Source organism: Rhagoletis pomonella, unplaced genomic scaffold, assembly GCF_013731165.1.
Source record: "Rhagoletis pomonella isolate Grant_MI unplaced genomic scaffold, Rhpom_1.0 Rhpom_scaffold_00004, whole genome shotgun sequence".
Classification (NCBI taxonomy): Eukaryota; Metazoa; Arthropoda; class Insecta; order Diptera; family Tephritidae; genus Rhagoletis; species Rhagoletis pomonella.
Window position 1 is genome coordinate 61602054 of NW_023458558.1, and position 22981 is coordinate 61625034.

Genomic DNA, 22981 nt, shown 5'->3' on the forward strand with positions numbered 1-22981 from the left:
GTATGCAGATAATAGTTGCGATCCCATACGAGTCCGAACTTATCAGAAATAGTCAGAAGTGGTTCCCGCACACACATTTTTTCTGGACTAATTCTAACTATTTCTGACAAGTTCGGACTCTTAAGGTTCTAATTTGACGTAAATTCGTGACTAGCGCGTCTAAAACCCTTATCAGTAGCGTCTTTAAAAATATTTGCTTATGGTTTTCCCCTCATTTTAAATAACATGGAAAACTTTGAGCGCTTTGAGCGACCTCTGAATATTTTTTGATCTCGAAATAAAAATAGGCGTATATTTATATTTTACGATATAGAACAATCCTAGGAGGCTAGAGCATTAAAATGCGGATTTTAATTTTTTCACATGCAGTTTTCGACTACCCCAATATACATATCGCTACCTAAAGGTCCAAGTCCTATTTATTTTTTCAAAATTTAGATTTTGATGCGGAGTTGCAATTAATATGAACCTATTACATCGATTTTTCGTCTATCGTGAACAATTTCAAAAAATGGACTTGGCACCTTTTCATCCTTTCGATATTTCGTCCACACATGGAGTATTAATTAAATACAAGCGCAGTTTCATTATATAAAAATACGTATTTTTTATGTATTTATATAAAATATTTCAAATGCTTTTTTATCATCATTACGAGTTACATTTAAAATTGAGGTTCATACACATCTCAAATTCCTCTTAAAATTAATCTCTACTGTTAAGGGAATCCAATCTCTGATGATGAGGTTTTAAATAAAATATTTTCAAAAACCAATTTCCGTCAAAAATTCTATAACTTATATAATTTTTTTGCCTAAGATCTTTCTATTGTTAGATATAACCGGTTCTGAAGAAAGCATTCGGTTTTGAAAGTATCGCTAATATTAAATATTTTCACGAAAACATTTATGCCTTCATTTCTAGCTTCCCAATGCTAAAATTTCATGTACGGTTACAGGCATATTGTGCCAATAATAGTGGTCCAAATGCTTTTTTCAGTAAAATTTTAAAAGTTGCATTACTTATATTTTTGCCGGAAGACTATGTCTGGAGTATCTAAACTTTTTAATTAAATTTATTGTTCAACGCAGTAATTTTAATACATGTTTCCGAATTCTGAAAGAATCATATTGCATGTCGCAGTCTTCCCATCATTTGAAGTTCCATGTCTGGTTTGGTAACCTCGCAGTTTTCTTGACAATATCGACATGTTAATGGTTTTTGAATTCACATATATGTAGGTATTTCCATATGGGCATCAATTAGTTCGAATTTTCTATCCAAATATGCATATAATTCAAAAATAAAATTAGGAAATTTTCACAAATAAAAGTCTGACTCCCCTATTATTTTTTTATTTTTACGTTGCAAAATTTGGTGTGTTGATTGCTCATGTTTGAGTTTATAATAAACTGATAGTATTTGGAGAGAAGAATCGAATGCAGTCCGTTAGAAGAAAAGAAGTTATGAAGAGTCAGAGTGGCGTGACTGCTTCTTTTAAATTCTGACACTCGCAGTTTTTATTGTATACTGTAGCTGGTGCGTACCTAAAATTGTTATCGGACAATTTTTATAGTGTTCTGAAGCAAAAAAGGAATCAATCTAGACGTGGCAAGCTTATGTTCTCTCATTAGAAGAAAGTTAAAAAAAAAACTTCTTTAAAAGATAACGATTTATTTATAATAAACTATTGTACTATGATCCTCGTGCACCATCTTTTTATTTGATCTTTAAAAAGTTACAGAGCAAAAAAGAAATTAGAAAAATTCCAAAAAAAAAAAATCACTGCATCACCAAAAAAAAGTTGCAGTTTTCCGCCGGGATTACAAAAATTATTATATTTGAAGACGTCCACTAAAATATTTCGGAAAAATATTAAGATTTTCGTGAGCTGGACCGATTTGAAAATACCTCCAAAAATGGAGTTTTTTATGAATAAAAATAGTTTCTTAAAGAAATTTTTGAAAAAATCCCCTCAGATGATAAAACAGATTAAGCTTAAAAAATCTGCTTAAAAATATATAAAAATATTCTCAACGGAATCGTAATAATGAGATTTTTGATGCTATTATTTTAACTTTTTTTAAAGACTGATTTACGAATAACTTGAATAACTGGGCCAAAAATATCCTGATTTAGACTTTGGGTCTCAGTAGAAAGGTATTTTCCCACTCTTTTTACTTCTGTGCAAAAAAGAGCATTCATGTCCCATTTTTTTTTTTGCAAATACCAACACATCCTATTTTAACTTGGAAGAGAAACTTCCATCCTTTGAATGAGTTTATTAGCAAAGAAATAAAAAGGGTGAGAAAATACCTCAAAAATCTAAAACGGCATAGTTTAGGTTCAGTTATTAGTTTTCCTTATACCAATCTCTGAAAAAAGGTAAAAAAACAGCGAAAATCTCTTTATTACGATTCAGTTGAAAATTTTTTTAAAGTTTTTAAAAATATTTTTATGCAAATTTTTTAAGCTTAAAGGTATCCACACACCTACGCGATTCTGTTGCAACGAATCCGCACCGTTTTTGATGCTACAGACGTTACTGCTTCGAAAACGCAAGTACGCACACATCTACGCGATTTTATCGCAGTGAAAACTGTCAATTTATAGACAAACAACAAATTTGTTTTTAACAAAAATAAAATTCTTAACTTTTCTACATCAAATATTTTGTTTTCTTACGTTCAACTTTGTTTTTATATCAAAAAATCCTTCTATTGACCTTTTTGTTCTCAAAACGCGGCAGTCTGCGATTTCGGCACGACGAAAATAAGAATTTTGCATGTTCGAATAAATCGCACCAGCAAAATCGTATAAGTGTGTGGTTCCTCATTTAAAACTATGGTCGGCATTGTTGTAATTTTTGTTGGAACAGATTCGCACCGACAGAATCGCATAGGTACCTTAAACCGTTTTGTCATTTGAGCGGATTTTTTTTTAATCTTTAAGAAACTATTTTGGTTCATAAAAAACTCAAATTTTAGAGGTATTTTCAAATCGGTCCAACTCACGTAAATCTTAATATTTTTCCGAAATATTTTGGTGGACGTCTTAAAAATAATAGATTTTATAATCCCAATGGAAACACAGCACCGATTTTTTTTTTGCATAGGGAGTGATGCAGTCCAATGTATCTAATACCCAAAGGCATTTTTTGTCCATGTCATTAAATCTGCACCGTTCGTTCGATTTTCAAAAAAAAGGGGGGGAGTGCCAAGTGGAAGAGCTTGAGCTGTAGATGCTAGGATTTACCGTTGGTTTTTGGAAATTTATGTTCGAACATTTTTTTTATGAGAAAAAAAATGTCAAAAATGAACGACAAGTTCAATATACTTAAAATTTGCACTTTGCTTTACTGAAATTTGATGGGCTACAAAATTGAGTACCAAAATTTTGTCTAAAGACGCAGATCAATAAGTTAGAAATTTTTGTCAAACTTTGCAGAATTTCCATAATAATTTTTGCACAAAGTCTGAAATTTGGTTTTATATCGTATTTGTTAAGTAATTAGCTATACTTGCATAAAAAATAATAAACATTAATTAAACTAAATAAAAATAGCCAAAACTTACTAAAATGTCGCTTTCCAGTTTTTATTTGGTTCACTGTATGAGTATCTCAGTAAACTCAGTGCAATTATTGACCTTAGCATAAAAAAGCTATCACCCTTATTCTAGAACCCCAATTTTCGTAATTCGTAATTCGTAGCTACGTTACGAAAAACGAAAAATCGTCATGCTGCAACCCTTGCGGAAAAATGTGCAGCATTGCCAGGTATCAGTTGTTTTTCGAACTCAGCTGTATGAAGGAAAACAAAGAGGAAAGGAATTAAAAAAACACTCATCATGTGCTTGTTTATAGTAAAATTGCTCGATTTTAAATATTTTGAGGAAAATTATGGATTTTGATGCATTTGAAGTTATAGGAGCGGAGTAAGAGCTATGGCAATGGACTCACAAGGGTATGCGGAGCTGTCGGGCATAGTAACCAAGGGCGCATCTATGTCAGCTTCTGGTTGAATTGTTGAACTACAAGCCAGAATTCCTCCTATGCATGCAGAATTGTTTCCCAATCCAGTTAATACAATAACAGCTTCTTCCAAGCCATTGAAAACATGCATTTTGTTAGGTCCACCACCTGTTGCACTTGCTTCTGCCTTCGGCCGCGCTTAGGGATTAGAACTCTTACTAAGTAGAATTCTCCTTTATGTGTTGCCGGAGAAGAGGGGCTTCCGCATGTCAATATTTCTTGTGCATATCACAGTATTTTTGCGCAGAAACCACATCGAAATCTGCAAAAAAGTGCGTAGTGCAAACCGAATTTATTAATAATTTGAAACATATTTTAAATAAAGGTTTAATCCTTTGATTACACGTGTATGTTACAGTTTTTGGATTCGGGTTATGCGTTTGAACACAACAACCGAAAATGATTGTACAAATAACGAAACCGGACCCAAGTTCCCCGTTAAGGGGCAACAAAGATTCTTCTTTGCTCGTTTATATAAAGCAGTGGATAAAAATATTCGTATATGCGAAAGGCAAATTTATCTGTTTAAATAAACACCACTAATATTTCCTGCAAACACACATCGATTTACTTCTTTTATCTCGCCTCCGACACAGAATTGTTTTCGTACAAAATTACGCAAAAAAGCTTACTCGTTCGTTTTTAGGCATGCCATTGTTACGAATTTCAAAAGTTCGAAAATACGATTCGGATGGACCATACCATTCCTACGATTCGTAGCAAAATCCGAATACGAAAGTGTTGCAGAATAGGGTGCATATGTTGAGAATTTTCGAAGTCGGACTAAAATTATGCCCATTTTCCACTTCCAAAAAAAAAAGCGTAAAAGACGTTAAAAACGTATGGTGCGTTGGGTTAAAACGGTGCACCACGTTGGGTTTTGTATTCTGGCAGCTTAAGGAACGTATACTAAGAATTTAAAGAACATTTTTTTTCACAAAAAAATTCGAAGTTTGTGATCATTGCCCATATCGTTCTCGATCTTTGATAAATTTTGCAGTTTCTTTCATGCAAATGAGTTTTATGGGTCTACAGAGAAGCACAGAAGAAGATGGTTTATTAACTTAAATTTTCTCCGTATTGCCAGATCAAGGTCTTATGATCACAGTAGTATGGCGTCAACTTTACTCGGTATGAAGCAAATATGTCCTTTAAGTGGCAACCATATGAAATATCGAATATATTCGACAAATCGACGGAAAGGGTTACAAAGAACTCAAAATGAGAACATATGTATATATTTATTGCATCTTATAGTACGACCGTGCGGTTGCAGTGATGTGGTGGTTAGCAGTGCTCCACAGGTCTTGGGTTCAAGCCCTGGTCAAAGCAACATCGCAAAAAATATAGAAAAAGGTTTTTTTCTTAACAGCGGTCGCCTGTCGGTAGGCAATGTCAAATCTCCGAGTGTATTTCGGCCTTGAAAAACAGGTTCTCATTAAAATAAAATCGCCGTTCGGAGTCGGCGTAAAACTGTAGATCCCTCCCCTTTGTGTGGCAACATGAAGGCGCACCCCACAAATCGGAGGAGAAGCTCGGCCAAACACTAATATACATATGTATGTGCAATCGCCAATCTATTATATTATTATTATGTAACACAGTCAATGGAAACGCTGAGCTTTTTAGAATTCACCATCAGTAGGACATTCCCCTTGGACTTCTATGTGTAAAGTGATGTTTTCGCCGGAATTTACTAGAAAAACATTGTAGATAAGAAATTTGAGAAAACCCGATTTTTAGCATGAAAAATGTTATTGAATTTATTAAAAAAAATATATGTACATCTAACAGAAACCGTTACTGCACAAGTGCAATGCCCATCTAAAAGGATATTGAAGTATTATTTAATATTTCAACGGATACTTAAGTAAAATAAGATATTTCACGCCTTTTCATTGGTTTTCCTTGGCTACACGAGTATTTAAATAGTGAAGAAAATGTGTATTGAAACATGTATGCAATAGTACATGTATAAATACTGCACCAACACGTATTGCTAATTTAAAGGTTTGTAGGCAATAAAATTAATTTAATTATTTGTATACGCATAATTACTTTCTTCATCACTTCTCTAACACTTTAGTTTAAAATTAAACATTTCCATCCAAAAACAGATATCCTAGTAATGATAATGGTATTTAATGACAATTAATTGATTTTAATGCCTACGACTCATCAGCGTATCAAAGCTGGCGTTATAGTTGGCATTAACGTTAGCTTGGATAATAATCCATTCAGCCTTACCTGACTAAGCGTTAATTAAGCAGTGTACGAAAAGTTTTGCTCCTAGAGTGAAATATGCTTGGATCATTCGCATTCTATTCAGTTTACTTGGAATATGAGTAGTGTAAGTAATATGGATTTACACGTACGGGCCATTTAGTAGCGTCACAGACAATGTACCGCCTATAAGATAGCAATTGACAACGTGCGTAACTTTTAAAGTCGATTGGTGTTAGAATATTTGGATTTTTTTGTTTAAATCAGAGGTTCCCAAACTTTTTTCTCGTAGACTCCTTTCAAAAATTTACTGGTTTCGGTGGGCCCCTTGCTGATACATTTCTAAATATTCCCAAAGCTCGTAAAAAAATTATATGTAAAAATTATATCTAACAATGTAAATTTGTATCGCGGGTGAATTCAAAAACTAAACTCAGAGTGGCCAAAATAAAAGTAAAATATTTTCTTGCGTTCTGTTTATAAAAATAATGTGAATACACACTTGTAGGTTTTAAAAGAGCTCGTAAATACATCAAAATACCCCCTCGCTCGGAAGGGTTATATTTTTTAAGAGCACTGCGAGCGCTAGCTTATTTACATTATCTTCATCATAAACTCATCAAATGTTCTGCTCACTCATGACTTTGCACGTGGAGTATATGTAAAATAGTTTATTTGTGTTAATGGCATCATTTTTATTTTTATCGCACCGAATTTTAAAGTGAGGCGAAAAATATTTATCACATTTTTAAAACATCAAAACGGCTAAACACACACCAACATTTTAATTCAGAAACTGACAATAGAGAAAAGAAAGAGTTTAATAAAATCGATGACAAACAACCAAGCAAGCAAAAAGCAAAAAAGTGTTCGACCGGCTTATCTTCTTCAAGGCAAGATGGGCAAATGGACTTGTCAATTACGCCTAACACAGTCAGGTGTTTGTGCCACGTGAAGTGACCAGTCAGTAGTCCAGCAAGTTGTCGTCTGCTTAGTGAGAGCAAAAAATTATATAGACCTTGTGAGATTGAAGGCAACATGAGTTTTGCCCACCTGCATCCCCTCGATGCCTCTCAGTCATTTCTGAGCGAAGTATTCACCCAGTTTCTGATGGTGGCTTCGATTGCCGAAGGTGGGAGTGCTAAAACTGGTTGCGGACCGAGGAATGCCTGGTCTGAGCCAACTCTGGCCAAATGATCATATGTCTCATAACCAGGTACTCCATAGTGACCTGGCACCCAGAGTAAAACAACCTCGTTATGTTCACCATCATATTTTAGTCGAGACTTGCATTGCCGAACTAGCTTGGAAGTACATACTTAAATAGAGGGCTGGTCAATGCCTTAAGTGCAGCTTGGCTGTCACTGCAGTCACGTAAACTCCTTCGCCTCCACCTACGTTCCATCACGTAGTCCATGGCTTTGAGTATTGAAATTACCTCATCCTGGAAGACCGAAGCATATTCCCCTACAGAAAATTGAAGCTTATCTCCATTAAACTCGAAAAAGACTCCAGATCATGACCCAGAGTCTCTTTTGGAGCCATCAGTAAAGATTCGACAATGTGTGAGTCCGGTCTCAGCGATGGAATCAAACCAGCATTCAGTCTCAGGGAACTCAACATTATAGAATCTCTTCAACAAAGGTAATGGTGGCGTACTATCCTGTAGCATTGAAAAGGCACAAGTGCTTAAATCTCTGCCGCCAGCAATTTTCGCCGCGCCCCACTCATTGTCATATCAGCATCCGGTTCTTTTTAGTCTGCAGGTGGCCTTTAAAGCTTCCCACGTATGAAAACACGAAGTGACGGTAAGTGCAGCAGTACGTCAAGAGCACTATGCGGCACTCAAAAAAATTAAAGTTAAATAAAGACCATTTTGGATCTTTACACCGAAACCAGATAAATTTTCGTGGAGCCCCATTTACAACTCATGGACCCCCAAATTTTTTTTCACGTCACCGTGGACCCCCGTCGAGTCTTTCGTGGACCCCTGGGGGTCCACCTGGACCACTTTGGGAATCACTGGTTTAAATAAACAACGAAAAAGATAGCGCCTGAACAGAATTCGTGATAAATGAAATTACATCATTTCGAATGTTACTCGTACTTTGGAAATTTTTTATTTATTTTGATTACATACATATGTATGCATTTATGTTTTATTTACATTTTTGCAATTGTATGCACCTTCCAAAAAAATTACAAAGGGATCGGTTACATAGTATGAATATCGAGTACGACTTTCTCTGACTTCGAAATTAGGGATAAAACGATACTACATAGTAAATACAAGTACATACTCGATACTTTTCGTCCGATACCAAGTGATTTTGGTATCGATACTTTTGAGCAGAGTACTGAGTAGGTATCGGAAGAAAGTACTTGTATCGGACACGATTCAGTGACAATTTTATTCCCGGACTTTTATTTTTTAATCTAATTACACTGGTTTACAGCAAAAATGTTCTATGGATAACTTTTCGAGATATTTGAAATTTACCGTTATTCAGCTTAACAAAATAGAGGCTTCACTTAATCAGATATTACGAAACAATTGAATATTCGTAATACGAGTTACGAGGAAATGAAAGTAAAAAAATCCTCCATAAACCGTATATACATCACTTTCCGATAGCCCTGATAGTTTAAGTGAAATTAATTAATCATTTTTGACACCTCTCGTTTTCGATGCAAACACTTTCCCTATTCAGGTGTATGTGGCATATGAGTAACACTCTTTTCTGCTCATATTTCAAACGAAAAATCTTTGCGCATTTTCATTTGACCAATCATTATTTTCTTATTTATCCATCGATTTTGTTCATTGGTAGCTTAATTTATTTCTAAAGGAACAGAATTTAACACAAGTGCAAAACATTTACACAGGAAAAAAAATCCGATAGTTTCTCTTACCCTCAAGCTCCGCCTCCCCTAAAGTCTCGTATTTCAAACGGAAGTTTGTATTTTTGCTTTTCTATCCATTGAAGGTATCGCGAATGTATTTGTTTTGTAATTTTTCACTAACGTTTCTTGGGCAAAATATTAAAAAAAAAATATATATTGAAGGAGGCATCGCTTTAATAAAAATGTTGTAAGATTAAGTAATATTTCAATACATTAAAAGTAAGTAAAAGTAATTTGAGCACAAATACTAAGCACTAAACAATTAATCAAATTGGATAATTTAAGAAACCATGTAATAATTCGGTGTAAGTATTGAAACTCCTTTGCAGGATAAATATATTAAATTAAAAAAATAACTATCCTTATCAAATAGCACCATTCAAAAATCCCGTAGGATCAGGACGGAGTTTGCAAAATCTATGAATATCTATATCTATGAATATTGGTACTTCGATAGAAAAATATTAGAAACTTTAGTAAAAATCAAACGAAAACTGAACATATGACATTTAGATAATATCACATAAACTTCATCTGACGGTAAATCTTAAATCATGAAATCCACTGATTTTTACATTCATTACTTTAAAATTGCGTCAAGTAAATGTTAAGATTTCTACGTTATCCTCTTTCGAAATGCTATTTAAATATTACAGCCAACATTGTGTTTGTGCGATTTTTGGTATCACAGTTTGCCTTTAACAAAAAAAATAAAATCGTGATAAATGGGAAATGTTAACTAACGAACAAAATGTAATTAATAACAAATTTTGTTATCAAAGGCTATTATCAAAAGTGAATAATGCACTGTTTGTGTAAATAATAAAAGTGTTAAGTATTTAGACTGTAAGTGTATGAGTATTGAATTATGGAAGATTTTGCTGGAAATTTTTTTCAAGTACCGTACTCAATTCATTATAAAGAAAGTGATTTAAATTGCACTCGTATTTCATAGTGAAATTATTTGTATACCTTTCAAAAAATTCTAGATACTGTGCCAAACTGTGCGTCATACTACGATCAGCAACTTAAAAAATTTTACCCACCTATAAATACGAAATCGAAAATTATATTAACATTATTTAAACGCAGGTAATTAGTCTAACTAAGGCTTCAACAAATCAATATGACTTCACCTATTTTTATAAATTTGGAGGTTCATACGCGTTAACTAGATTAAGCTGAACAATCGTCCTCCTTTGAGAAGGATGGTCCTTCTCTGTCCTCCTTTTGAGCAAAAATGTGCTCCTTGCCCTCCTTTTAAAGTTTTATATAAATGATGAAATTCTCAAAAAATTCGTTTAGAATATTATTATTTCCTAATCGTGCACAATCATTGTACTTAAAATGCGTTTACTTTTTTCAACTTTCAGTTGTCGCTATTTTTCCGAGGACTACTTGCTGATTACAGTTGTCGCGTCCAAATAGTTGTCTGTGCTGAGTAAGAAATGCATCAACTCATTAGAATTAAAATGTGTACGAAAAAAAAAGAAGATGCCACTTGACAGACAACTTAAATGGAGAGTTTCCATTCATATTGTTTATATGGAAGAAAATGAACAACAGTGGGTAGGTTCAGAAGGCGCAGCAGTTGAGCGCAACCGTTGCTAAAGAAATCATTGATCGTTATGCGTCTTCTGAACGGCTTGATGCATTAGCTGTCAAATTCAACTCTCAACAACATGTTGTCTCAAATTATCAGAAAAATATTACGATCATCTAACACGCAACTGTTCAGTTGATCAGAAGTACACAACAACGCGTTCAGAAGGTGCAATGGCAACAGTTACCGAGCTGTTGCGCCTTCTGAACGTGCCCAGTGTCAACAAAAAAAGCGCCAAAATTCAAGGGCAATATATTTCGGTCTTATAATTATGCAACGCAATGCATTATTAACTTGTTTGACTTGTGTTTAAAGAAACCTTGAATTGTTTTTGCTTATTTTTAACAATGTTAACTTATTCGTTATTTAAATATGTATGTGTTGAAATAAATGTAAAATAAATTTTTTGTGTTTCCAAAAATTCTCCGTTCTCCTGTAATGCCTAAAAATTCTGGTCACCTTAAACTAGTTACAAAATAATATTTTGCAGCTGTTAAAAACTTACAATTTTCCGTTATCTTGCTATGCAACGATTACTTCCTTTTCTATACTTTAGTTATTATATTAGAAATGCATTCATGATGTGGGCGGCGTGGGTTGAAAATTTAAAATTTATTTAGACGACAATGGGTAAATTTCTATCTCGAAATTTGGTAGTCAAGTTTGGTTGAAAATGCGGTTCTCGCACTTAGGAGGACTTTGGAATTTTACAGTCATGGCGGATTTGGAACTGTCCGCATGTTATGAAACTACCGGCACAGTCTCCCGGCATGGATGTCACTGGAAATTTGTGGGCTATTTTGCATACAAACTTCCGAAAACGTAAAATATCAAATAAAAGCGATCTTAAAGATGCACTGGTTGAGGAAAGGGCTGAACATTGAATCTGTTATCTGGTTGAAATAAGCTGTGTACTATAAAATTATTGAAAAAATATTAAAAAAATATATGAATAAATGACAATTTTAAACACTAGGTAATAACCTGATTTTAAATAATTTATGTAGGTATCTTTCGTAATTTAGTTTTTAGTAGGTGCCTTTTTACCAGCTGTGAGCTGTAGGTAAAATATAAATGCATTATTTACTCTCATGAAGATTTAAAAGAAAAAAATTGACAAAGTTGTCATTCGTCGCCAATCACTTACTTAGTATGGTATGACTCTATTATGCGGATATATTATTCTTTAAATGTTTATCCACAAATTCCTTATTAGTCTTTTACTATTTTATTTAGTTTTATTAAATAAAGGGTTTTTGTTTTAGTTACTTTGACAAACACGTCCGCACTCAACTTTAAGTGCATATCGCGTGATAAGGAAGGCAACTTATGTGGTAATAGCTTTGAAGGGTTTGATTCTATTTTTGCTTATTGTTTGTTGTGCAATAAATAGTTTTTTTTTAAACAATAACTTTTTAACAATAAATATTTCCACATACTAGTTTCTTAAATGCTTTAGCATTACAAGGAGAGCCAGTTACTGCTGAAAATCCGCCACTTTTCTAGTTTTTTAAGGGTCCCGAAAATTACACAAAACCTAAAGAAACTTCAAAAAAATTAGTCACATTCGACAAAGAACATTCCGCGGAGCATTTCTCGGTGCCTCTCACCTTTATAACTTGCACTGCGAACATTCACCGTTAAGGTTAGTATCCAAAAAGCTAAGAAATTTTCTTATGTAAAATTTCCTTAAGGCAATACGCAGTTCGCAAGAAATTTTCTACGCTTTATATTATGTTTTTTGTGAAAAAAGGGCACAAGGCAACCCATTTTGGCAACAAAATCAGCCTCATTGCGTAAGTCGTAAATTAGGCTAAATTGTACGACTCATTGGCATTGTTTACTGTCGTGCTGAAATAAGTAAATGACGAAAATCGTCGAAAACTATACAGTGCTGCCAAGTTTTTCCGTTTTAATACACTAGTCGAATGGAAATTTTAGGCAATGACGTGCAATTTGCGATACGACTCGACTCTCGAAAAACGACTTGCATACGACACCACTCTCGCAATGAGGGTGATTATATATCGAGCCCTAACCGCCAAAATATGTAATCGACATTTACAAAAAAAAAAAATTGGTATAATAAAACGAAATTAGAAAAGCATACAAGTGAGAAGTACTGATTGCTAATCACCCCATGTTAAAATATTTCGTACTTATCTGAGCCCTGCAGTTAAGCCTTTGTTGGAAATATGCTATTACCAAATATGTAGTATTTATTTAAAGGAACACTTATCTTTATATATACATAAATGTGAAAATATGTATGGGGTCGGAGCATCACGCCTAAACCACACCACCGAATAACGCGAAAATGTACACAGTTCTATATTTTGCCCTCAGAACGGTAATAGGCATGGTTTTTACCTTCCTTTTATTAACTCGGGATGTGACTATGTAATATTGATGCGCCTAAAAGATGCAGCGATTTCTATTCTCAAGTTACATACCTGATGACAGTACGAATGGCAATTATAATCGGGAGGTTTTAGTTTTTTAAACTATAATTTTATTTCACAACAAATGTCGATTTTCCAATACCTGTTTTACAACGAGTCTAATATATAAAAATCTCGTGTCGCGGTGTTTGTGGTCGAACTCCTCCTCAACGGCTCGACCAATCTTTATGAAATTTTTGAGTATGTATGGTAGGTGTGAAAATCGGATGTAAAGTATATTTCATATTGCTAGGTGCAGAGGGCGTGGCACCTCCCATACAAACCGAATTTTCATATTGTATATCTCTGGAAGTGTTAATGGTAGAGTACTGAAACTTGGTATGTACAAGATATATAAAATCAATCGCATAGTCATGAAGAAAAATTAGGGCTATTGGAAAAAGGGACGTGGCTCTTCCCATACAAAATGAATTTTTCATGCTGCATATCTCCGGAAGTGTTTATGATAGAGTACTCGATCATGGTATGGAGGTATATGAAATCAATCCCATACTCTTAGAGAAAATAGGGCCTTGCAAACGCACTGAAACTATTACGTATCTTTGTATGCATACACACTTTTGCTAGGTTATTTAAGACTGCAATGGAAATACATCTTCTGACAACCACCAAACCGTAATACATATTAGGCACTGCTGGCAATGGTAACCATCCGTTACCATTTCTGAATGGTTGTAAGCTACGCAGATTCCTCAAAAAACTCCGAAAGTATTGTCCGGAAGATGCATCAGACTAGGCCGAGCTCCTTTGAAGTGCTATCGAATTATAACATAAGCTAGTTTTACAACATTGCAGTTGAGAAGTGCATTTTTATTTATGCAATTTTTGCACATGTAGCAGTACATAGCATGCATTTAGGTGCTTGGTGTTAGTAGTCGCGCCTAAACCACGGCCTTGAACTTATATGTCAGAACTTAAGACTTTTTGAGTAGTGTGGCTAAGGAATTCGTTAATATTTACTCAAGATTGATATATATAATCGCTTCTTAGCGAAAAATTGGCTTTTCATAGAATTTTAGGAAAATGGGCGTGGCGTGGCGCAGCCTACTTATATTGTATATGTATGTGTATATCAAAAACTACTTCAGCGATCTCGACCAAATTTGGTATACACATTGCGCTTAGCCCCTTAAGTACCACCTTGAAATCGGATAAAAACCACGCGCACCACCCACGTAACGGTAATTTCAAAACAACTTAAAGCTAGCTAAATGTTAGGGGGAATGGTTTTTGTTCGATTTGAAGGCAGTGCTTAAACGCATAAAATATCGGCAAAGCACTAGCGTAGGGCTGCCATGATCCTAAACCCATCGACCAGGACACTTATAATCGAAATATATTCCCTATAAGTACAGTTGCTTTGGTTCTAGCGTTGCATTATTTTGAAATAACTTCTGATATTAGCTGAATGATTGATGATGATGAAACACTCAAGTTCTGAATTGTTTTTTTATCGTAAAATAACAAATTTCTCTTGACGGTGGCGTAACTTAGAAAAAATGTTGGCGCCTTTAACGTGGTGTAGCGCTTCATGATCACTTTTGCCATTTTGCATTTGCGTAATTTAAGTATGCTGTCTGAAGTTAAACCACTCCAAAAGACTTCCCTAGAAGGACTGCAAAAAGCGCTTCTCTGCATGCTAGAAGGGTATTTCCTGTTTACAATTCATGCGAATTTCAAGTCTCAATAAAGCATATTTGATATGAACCGTGAATAAATTAATTAAAGAAGTATGATTTTTATTATGAATTAAAAAACAGCTATAACAGAACTTCAAAAGCCATTCTGGAAGCAGAAGCCCTTCAGTTTGTGCCACTCCATACAAAAAAGAAAGGAGAAAGGAATGACTTTCAGAAGCAAGGATGAGATTTCAACTCCCCTGAGCAGGAACTTGCGCTTTTTTGGCATTTACCTGAAGATAAAAATTAGAAAGAAGGTAAACTCACCAAATATATACTCTTCAACATGTTAGAAAAAACGCTTTCCTTATCGATTTTCGACTATTAACGACAGAAAGCTTAAGCTTTTTTCGTTGCGAAAATCTTGTAAAAATTAGACCCGCACAAGTTGTCGAAATCAGGACAAATCCTGGAAAACCAGGCCGTCTGGCAGCCCTGCACTAGCGCGAATTATTTATTTATTTTTACTTGTGTTCGTAAATAATAATATAATATCTATAGTTTTCCCTATTTTTGTATTTTGTTACAAATATAATATAATCTTATCCTAATAACATTGCTTAAATCATCAATCAGTTCATAAAAATGTATTTCCAATTATCACGTGAATACATTGAATATGTGCACAAATATAATAATTTCCGAAATATTCCTCATCGCTTTTGGTAAGGGCTTTAATCAACGACGTCCACATGTAAATTAAATCACATATGTATCAGTGGTGATAAGGCAGATTACTGACAGATTCATCGCAAGAAAGTATCGCGTGAATTGGAATACAAGCCTGACAGCCGTTAGCATAACCACGAAGCCAAAACAATTCAACGTCGACGCCATCGTACGATGTTTTAACCTGGCGATAATCAAATCTACCCAGGTATACACTCCCATTCATTGGAACAGCACACTCAGTATGTATAGTTTTCCTTTTTTTCTTTAATATTCATTGCTTTTTTTTATAAAAATGTAGCAGATTCTACGTGTAAATCCGATTTTAAAATCTTATACAAATTTAAAAAACATGTCAACAAAGGGCGTGCTATCCTAATGACCTGCAGTACATAAGTTAATAATACTTTCAGAATCAATTTTGGTATGCCTTTACAATTTTAGTATAATAAAGTGCAGGTTTCATGCCGCTATAAAATACCGTTGATTTTTGACAATTTTTTTGTTGACAGTCTCATGCATTTTCTTCCATACAAAGTATGATCGAAAAAAGTTTTATATGGAAAAACGCAGCACCGTCAACAAAAAAAAAGTCAAAAATCAACGGTATTTTGTAGCTACTTGAAACTTGGGGTACAAAGCTGCGTACCAGAAATTTTTCTAAAAATATTATTAACTTATGCACTTTTTTAATTTGTATAGAATTTGAAAATCGGATTTACACGTAGAATACGCTACATTTTTATAAAAAACTAGCAAATGCTCCCAACGGTTTTTACCCTCCATTCCCGCCCATCTGCACGAGGGGCGCAGTCCGCATGACGTACGGAAACAGTAATTTAAATTTTTGCGCCGAGTCACGATAGTCAAGATTTTGTTGAGTGGCGAGATCTAAAACTGTTCAGCTACAGAACTAAATTCATCAGCTGATTTTATGTCTTTATGTTAATAATTAATTTATTGGGAGAGGAGAGTACCGCTTTCTCAATACTGAAAAGTGGATCAGATATATCAAACGTGCTGGAATGAGAGTTAAAATCCTGGCATAAGCAACGCAGTGGGTCGTGCAATTCAAAATTAGTTTTACAAGCTTTCAGAAATAGGGGACAAAAGTGTCTTGGTACTCGGGAGGGAACATTAAGGCTAACTTCACCTAGAAGAAGCGGACTTGAAATTGAGCCTGTCAGTAATTTAACTATAAAAATTGTACCTAGCATTCGCCTGCAACTGGCGAGTCTAGAAAGATTAATAAATTTTTTAATCGGCTCGTATAGGGCGGAAGGTTATATTGAGAATCCCAACGGAAATTTCTTAAAGCAAAAAGTGGGAATTGTTTTTGAATTGATTGTTACATTTTTGCAGATTTGTACATTTTTTATATTGGGCTAGTCTCAGGATTGGTACAATATAGCGAACCTCTATAAAAAAATTTGAACAAATTATTTTTCGTGATTCGGACAAAGAAACATATTTGTGCATTTACACGATTGAGATATGATTTGCACCAAATTTTGTGAAAATGCCCAATCGTGTGACACTGCCCTTTTAGATTCATTCATAATAAATGCAAAAATTTAAAGAGCTTTATGAAGTGAGATTTTCAAACAAATTTTCGATTTATGAAACATACTTTTTTATAAATGTGGGTGTTAGGTAATATATTTTCGAATACACATATTTTAACCTGGAAATTTTATTTATTATCTTATAACTCGATTTTACATATCGTGCACTTTTTTCAAGGCGTATTTATTCAGTACTTACCTTATCTTACCAATTTAACTGTATACAAATTTTTAAATGGCAACCCTCCTTAAAAATAGATTTGGTAGTGAACTTTCCTAAACCTATTTACTTTCATACCCATATTGTAATACATATTTAATTTATCAATTAAATCAAATCAAGATTTTCAAGAGGTGGCAACATTGCACAAAACTATTATCGGCTGTAAGCCTTCTTAAACTTTTTTCTTTAACATATTGCAATATTTACTTTATCCGTATTTTAACTGAAATTTTCAAACAGGTCGCAATCTTCTAAATATTTTATCCTATAATTTAAGTTAGACCATTAGCAATGCATCGGTAAAAACTGCATTCAATTCCATGCATTTGTTTTGGAGTGATGAGCGTACAAACATACAGACAGGCAGACAAAAATCCTAAAAATTGTTGATTTGGCTCCCGTTCCTCTAATAAAACCCCCATATTAATATTATTTTTTTAACATCTATGTGTAATGTACAGGCATCAGCCTGTTATAGTTTTATTATATGTACAGATAAATCATTTATGAATAACAAACCGAAGGAAATCTCTAATTACTGAGGAGTCTATTCAAATGACTGTGAGTGTAAATAGTTTGTTTTGGCGCATCCACTGAACGTTCACTGCAAATGATCAGACTTTTATTTGCATTGGCGAGATTTTCCAGGCGCCAATTTCGAATATTTTTAAAATAACATTAATAGAACGGCATAGTACTTTGAGCTGAAGTACGCCCCTATTTAGTCTTATCAAATGTTGTGTAAATTTTCTACATCAGATGCGTTTAGTTATTTACATTAACAAATATTTAATATTATTCACATATGATAAGCCATTATCAGCGGCGGAATTGAACGCGCCCCAAGAGTAAGTCAAATGTCAAAAAAAAAAAACACAATAATTAAAAACAAAAATAAATAAATAGGCCCAACTGGCCGCTCGTAAACTTGAAAGAAACCCCTAAAGTGCAGAATTAATTTCAAATGCTCTCTGGAATTTTTGCAATATTTTATACGCTTTTTTGTTGCTCACAAACTGAAACGTGCCTTCCATAGTAATCTTAATCTAAAATAATAACTTTTATAATAAGCTATATGCCTGTATGAGAAAAAATTTAGCGTTCGATTGATAGGAGATGAACTTTCGATGATTTGGAATATTTCTAATTCGTATTAAAAAAATGCAGATTGATTGCATGGCCCCACAGATATTTTAATCATCGTCCTACTATGCAAATGGTACTAAAATATTTATGGAGCACATAAAATTTACGATTTGCATTATGTATTTAATAACTTATGTTCATTTGTACAAATGTATTTATGTATGTGTAGCGAAACGTACATACATATGTACATATGTATGCGCAAAATGAAAATTATAATTATAAAGAAACAAATATTTTAACGGCACGTCGAATGAAGTTCGTAAATATTATACGAAAGCTCTGTATGTATGTATGTACTATATTAGTATGTATGCTCATAAATTACTCTGGCTAAAATGCTCGTCTTTGGTGTTGGTATTGGTCTAGCCCTTGACCGTTTACTTCTCCTGGGTAAGGTGTGTCTGTGTGTTTGTGAATGATTATTTAGGATGCTGATGTTTATGTTGATGATAGATTTGGTGTCTTTTTTTGGTAGGCGTGACAAATACAAAAACCTACTTTTAGTTTTTAGCTTTAGTTCTTACCTAGATTATTATATAAGTGACAAGTGATATAGGGAGCCTTTTTAATTATCTTTATCGCGTTGCTCTTTTAAACAACTCTTAGCTAATCTTTTAATTAGGATACTTGTGTTCGTAACGTTTTCAGACTCCTACCTTCTCATTCAAATTAAACGATGCTCCCCCTCATTTACTAATTTCTTGCGTTTTCAAGAATGGGGTCACTTCTGAGAAAAAAGTTGGAAATTTCGATGAAATTTTGATGAATTTTCAGTATTCTATAAAATTTTATGCTTAGGTTTAAATGGTATTTGTTAGGCAATGAACTGTATTTTAATTGAAAAATCTTAAAAATTAATAAACATAAGCGGCAAATCACTTTTTAAAGAATTGAAATATTGTAAAAATAACAAAACATTGCTTTATTTATTTTTTAAAAAAGTTTTTCTATATGTGTTTAAATAATGCTACGATCTTGGTACACTTCATTAAGTGTTCATGTTTTATTCAGAGATTTATTTCTGTACGTTAAAAAAAAGTTGTAACTACATGAATAATTATGTTCGCTTAGGTACCCGCATCGAGGTACTTAAGCGGGTTCTTTTAAGTACCCAACCCGCCTAAGTACCTCAAAAAGCTGACATTTTTCGTGAGGTACTTAAGAGGGAGTTTTACTGTATTGAAAGTAATTTTAGATTGAAATGTACAGAATTCTTCGACTATTTAAACACTGAAGAAGGAAATGATTTAATTATTGCTATTCAAAAATGTCATAAATACAAAATAATTTATTGGCTTCTGTGTAAAATGATGTGTACACTCTTGCTAAAATGAATAACACTATCTTTTATGAACTATATTTTATTTATATACCAAAATATTGTTAAAAACACTGATTTTTTTAGCATGGAAAAGTCTAACGTACTGATTTCGCGCATGAAAAATCTGGCAAACCTAGCGAAGAAAGTGTTCAGCATTTCCTTTGTGAATGCGCAGGCCTAGCGGCTATTAGGCATAAAGCACTTGGAAGACACATACAAACAAAGCTAGCAGATATTTATATCAGGACCTGCTATACGCGATATATCAGGGTATCAAGATGGTTTGACCGAGAAATCTCGATATATGTACATTTGACATATATAGATATTTACCATTCCCACGAAAAGTGTATCAAAATGGCGTTAAAAGCGAAATTGTATAGCAGTAAATTGCTCTGAAGCACCGCTATCAACCAACCAACCATACCCATTAAAGTTAAGCGGCACTTATCTTCATTTCAAAGCTTCAAATAAGGCAGCGAGTTGCATGAAGCATTTCATTCATTTTTGTTAAGTTCTTGGGCGAGCTTCTTCTCTCATTTATAGATAGCGTCTTTAGGTTTTCGCTCAAATTAAGGAATATAAAACTTTACGTCGCTCCTGAAGTACGGGTTGTTTTTTCGGGAATATTTCTCATGTTAGATTCAGAGGATTGTCATTGTCAGGGAACGGATTTTTAGGACCTAAAAACCTATAAAAAAGGCAAAATAAAATAATGAAATAGGCTGGAAAAAGCAAAATAAAATAGCGAAAAAGGCAGGAAAAGGCACTAGGTATGTATTGCAAAAAAGGCAAAACAAAATAGCGAAGAAGGCAGGAAAAGGCACTAAGTAGGTATTGCAAAACATGCAAAATAAGGCACTAAAAAAAGACAGAAAGTACGAAGAACAATCAAAAAATATATTTATTTTAGAAATGTTTATATTACAAGTAAAAAGAAAAAAACTATGAACTAGTTTCATTATATGAAAAATTTGTACTTTGAATCTTTGACTATTTTATCCCTTCGAGTTTCTAACTCATAAAACTTTAATCTGTATAGTTGTAGTAACATTGAACCACAAGATGCATTTTGAAGTTTTCTGGCAGCATTTTGCAATGTGCGCTCGACTTAAGTTGGTGCAAGTGGAACCCAATTTAAATATGGAACGTTTGAAACGTTCATATTATCAGGAACCACACCCCGTATTGTCTCCAAGTCTACGTTAGCTGAGAAAACGGCTTTGAATTTTTCCAACACCAATTTGGCAAGAGGTCCCTGCGCTTCTATAAGCCGCATGGGCATGTTTATTTTTTTTAATCTTAAAAAAAAAAATTGTAAATGCTATAATAACTTTTTTAAAGGTAGAAAAGGCAAATATCTTAAAAAAGGCAAAAAAGGCAAATATCTTAAAAAAGGCAAAAAAAGGCAACATCAAATGTGTATATATGGAATCAGGGAAAGCTAAATCGTGGACATTCTAAATCGAATATACCCTATCTCTTTAGCAGAAAAAGAGGCAATTTCCAAAAAAATCCGTTCCCTGGTCATTGTCTTCCGAGCAGTGATCGCTCTATTAAAACTAGTGGGTTGCTACTTTGACCAAGAATTAAATAAGTGTCCACCTCTAACCACTACGTTACGGAAGTTGAATTCACAGTGCGAAAAAAAACTACGAAATATATCCGAATCAAAACTTAGTATAGGTTATAGGTACGGTCGAGTTTATTATGAAATTAGGTTTCTTATAGTTGCAGAACCTTTTTTTATAAAAACAAGTAATTTTTCAGCAAAAAACAAAACCGACTTAAATTCTCATATACAAATTTAAGATTATCGTTAATTTCTTAATGATCCGATGATCAGATTTAAACAAAATTAATATGAGACCATGTGTGGGGTAACATCTTTTATTCAAAAAGATAACTATAGAAATCGGATAACGTGGTTAAAAGTTATGCGGTAGCATACATAAATAAAAAAATAAAATAAAAAAAAATATTCCTACGAATTGATTACCTTTCCCCTTTTTGTGAAGTTGGTTAAAAATTATATTAAAATGATTAACAATATATTGTTAGACTTAGATTGTTGGGAGTTTTCATCGGGTAAAATTTAAAACCCCACGTTTTTCTCAGTTAATTTCAAGTTAGCGAGTATACCAAATTTTCTACGAAGTGGTTTTCGAGATACGCATGTTTAACCTAAGCTTACGAGCCATTGCATATATCAATTTTGATTAATTCCTGTGCCCCTTTTTAAATTTAAATTGCCTAGCTTCGACAATTTCTATCTGATTTCATTAAATTGGTATCAATTTGTTCGAAAATAAATTTATTTTATATAAAAAAGGATATGAACGATTTTCATAGCAATTTTTGAGAATAGCGTTGGTCAAAGTTGAAATACTTAAGAAAAGTAGGGGCTATTTAAATTTTAATAATAATAATAATAATAGATTGGCACTTACACATATGTTAGTGTTTGGCCAAACTTCTCCTTTTTTTTTTTATTTTTTTTTTTTTTTTTTTTTTGATGTTGGGTTGAACTGTGCTTGAACCGAGGCCCTGCGGAATGGTATTGAAATTTTACGCAATGAAAACTCAACAACAACAACAGCATATTGTTGTACATCATTTTAAATGATTAAAAATGCTCTTTTCAAAACAAGTTAGATTTTTAAAATCGAATCAAAAAGGCAAGCTGTTTAAAGATAAGTGCATCAATTACGAAAATAATGTTATTTGAAAGGATTCAGGAAGTAAAATAGACCAATTTTCATATCGTACTCGACCCTACCTACAACCTACACTAAGTTTTGTTTCAGCTGTGTTTCATAATTTTTTGTCGTAATGTGTTTTTCATTATATAGTTAATATAGTATTTTTAGAACCTGGCCACACATTTACTTAGTGATTGTGCATTTGTAATATTTTTATTTTTTCGAAGCATTCACGGCAATAAGTAGTCTATAACGGTTTTGGTTAAATAGTGGGCTTGCAATACTGACTGAACAAACAACAATATCGAAATTAATTGCAAGTATGTTTACCTAAAAGTGTCTGTTAGAGATGACTAGAACGAATATATTTAAGCGTATACAAATGGGGCGGTAATTAGTTATTGAGTTTTTTTATTTACGCTTCAGTACATATATACATATTTATCTAC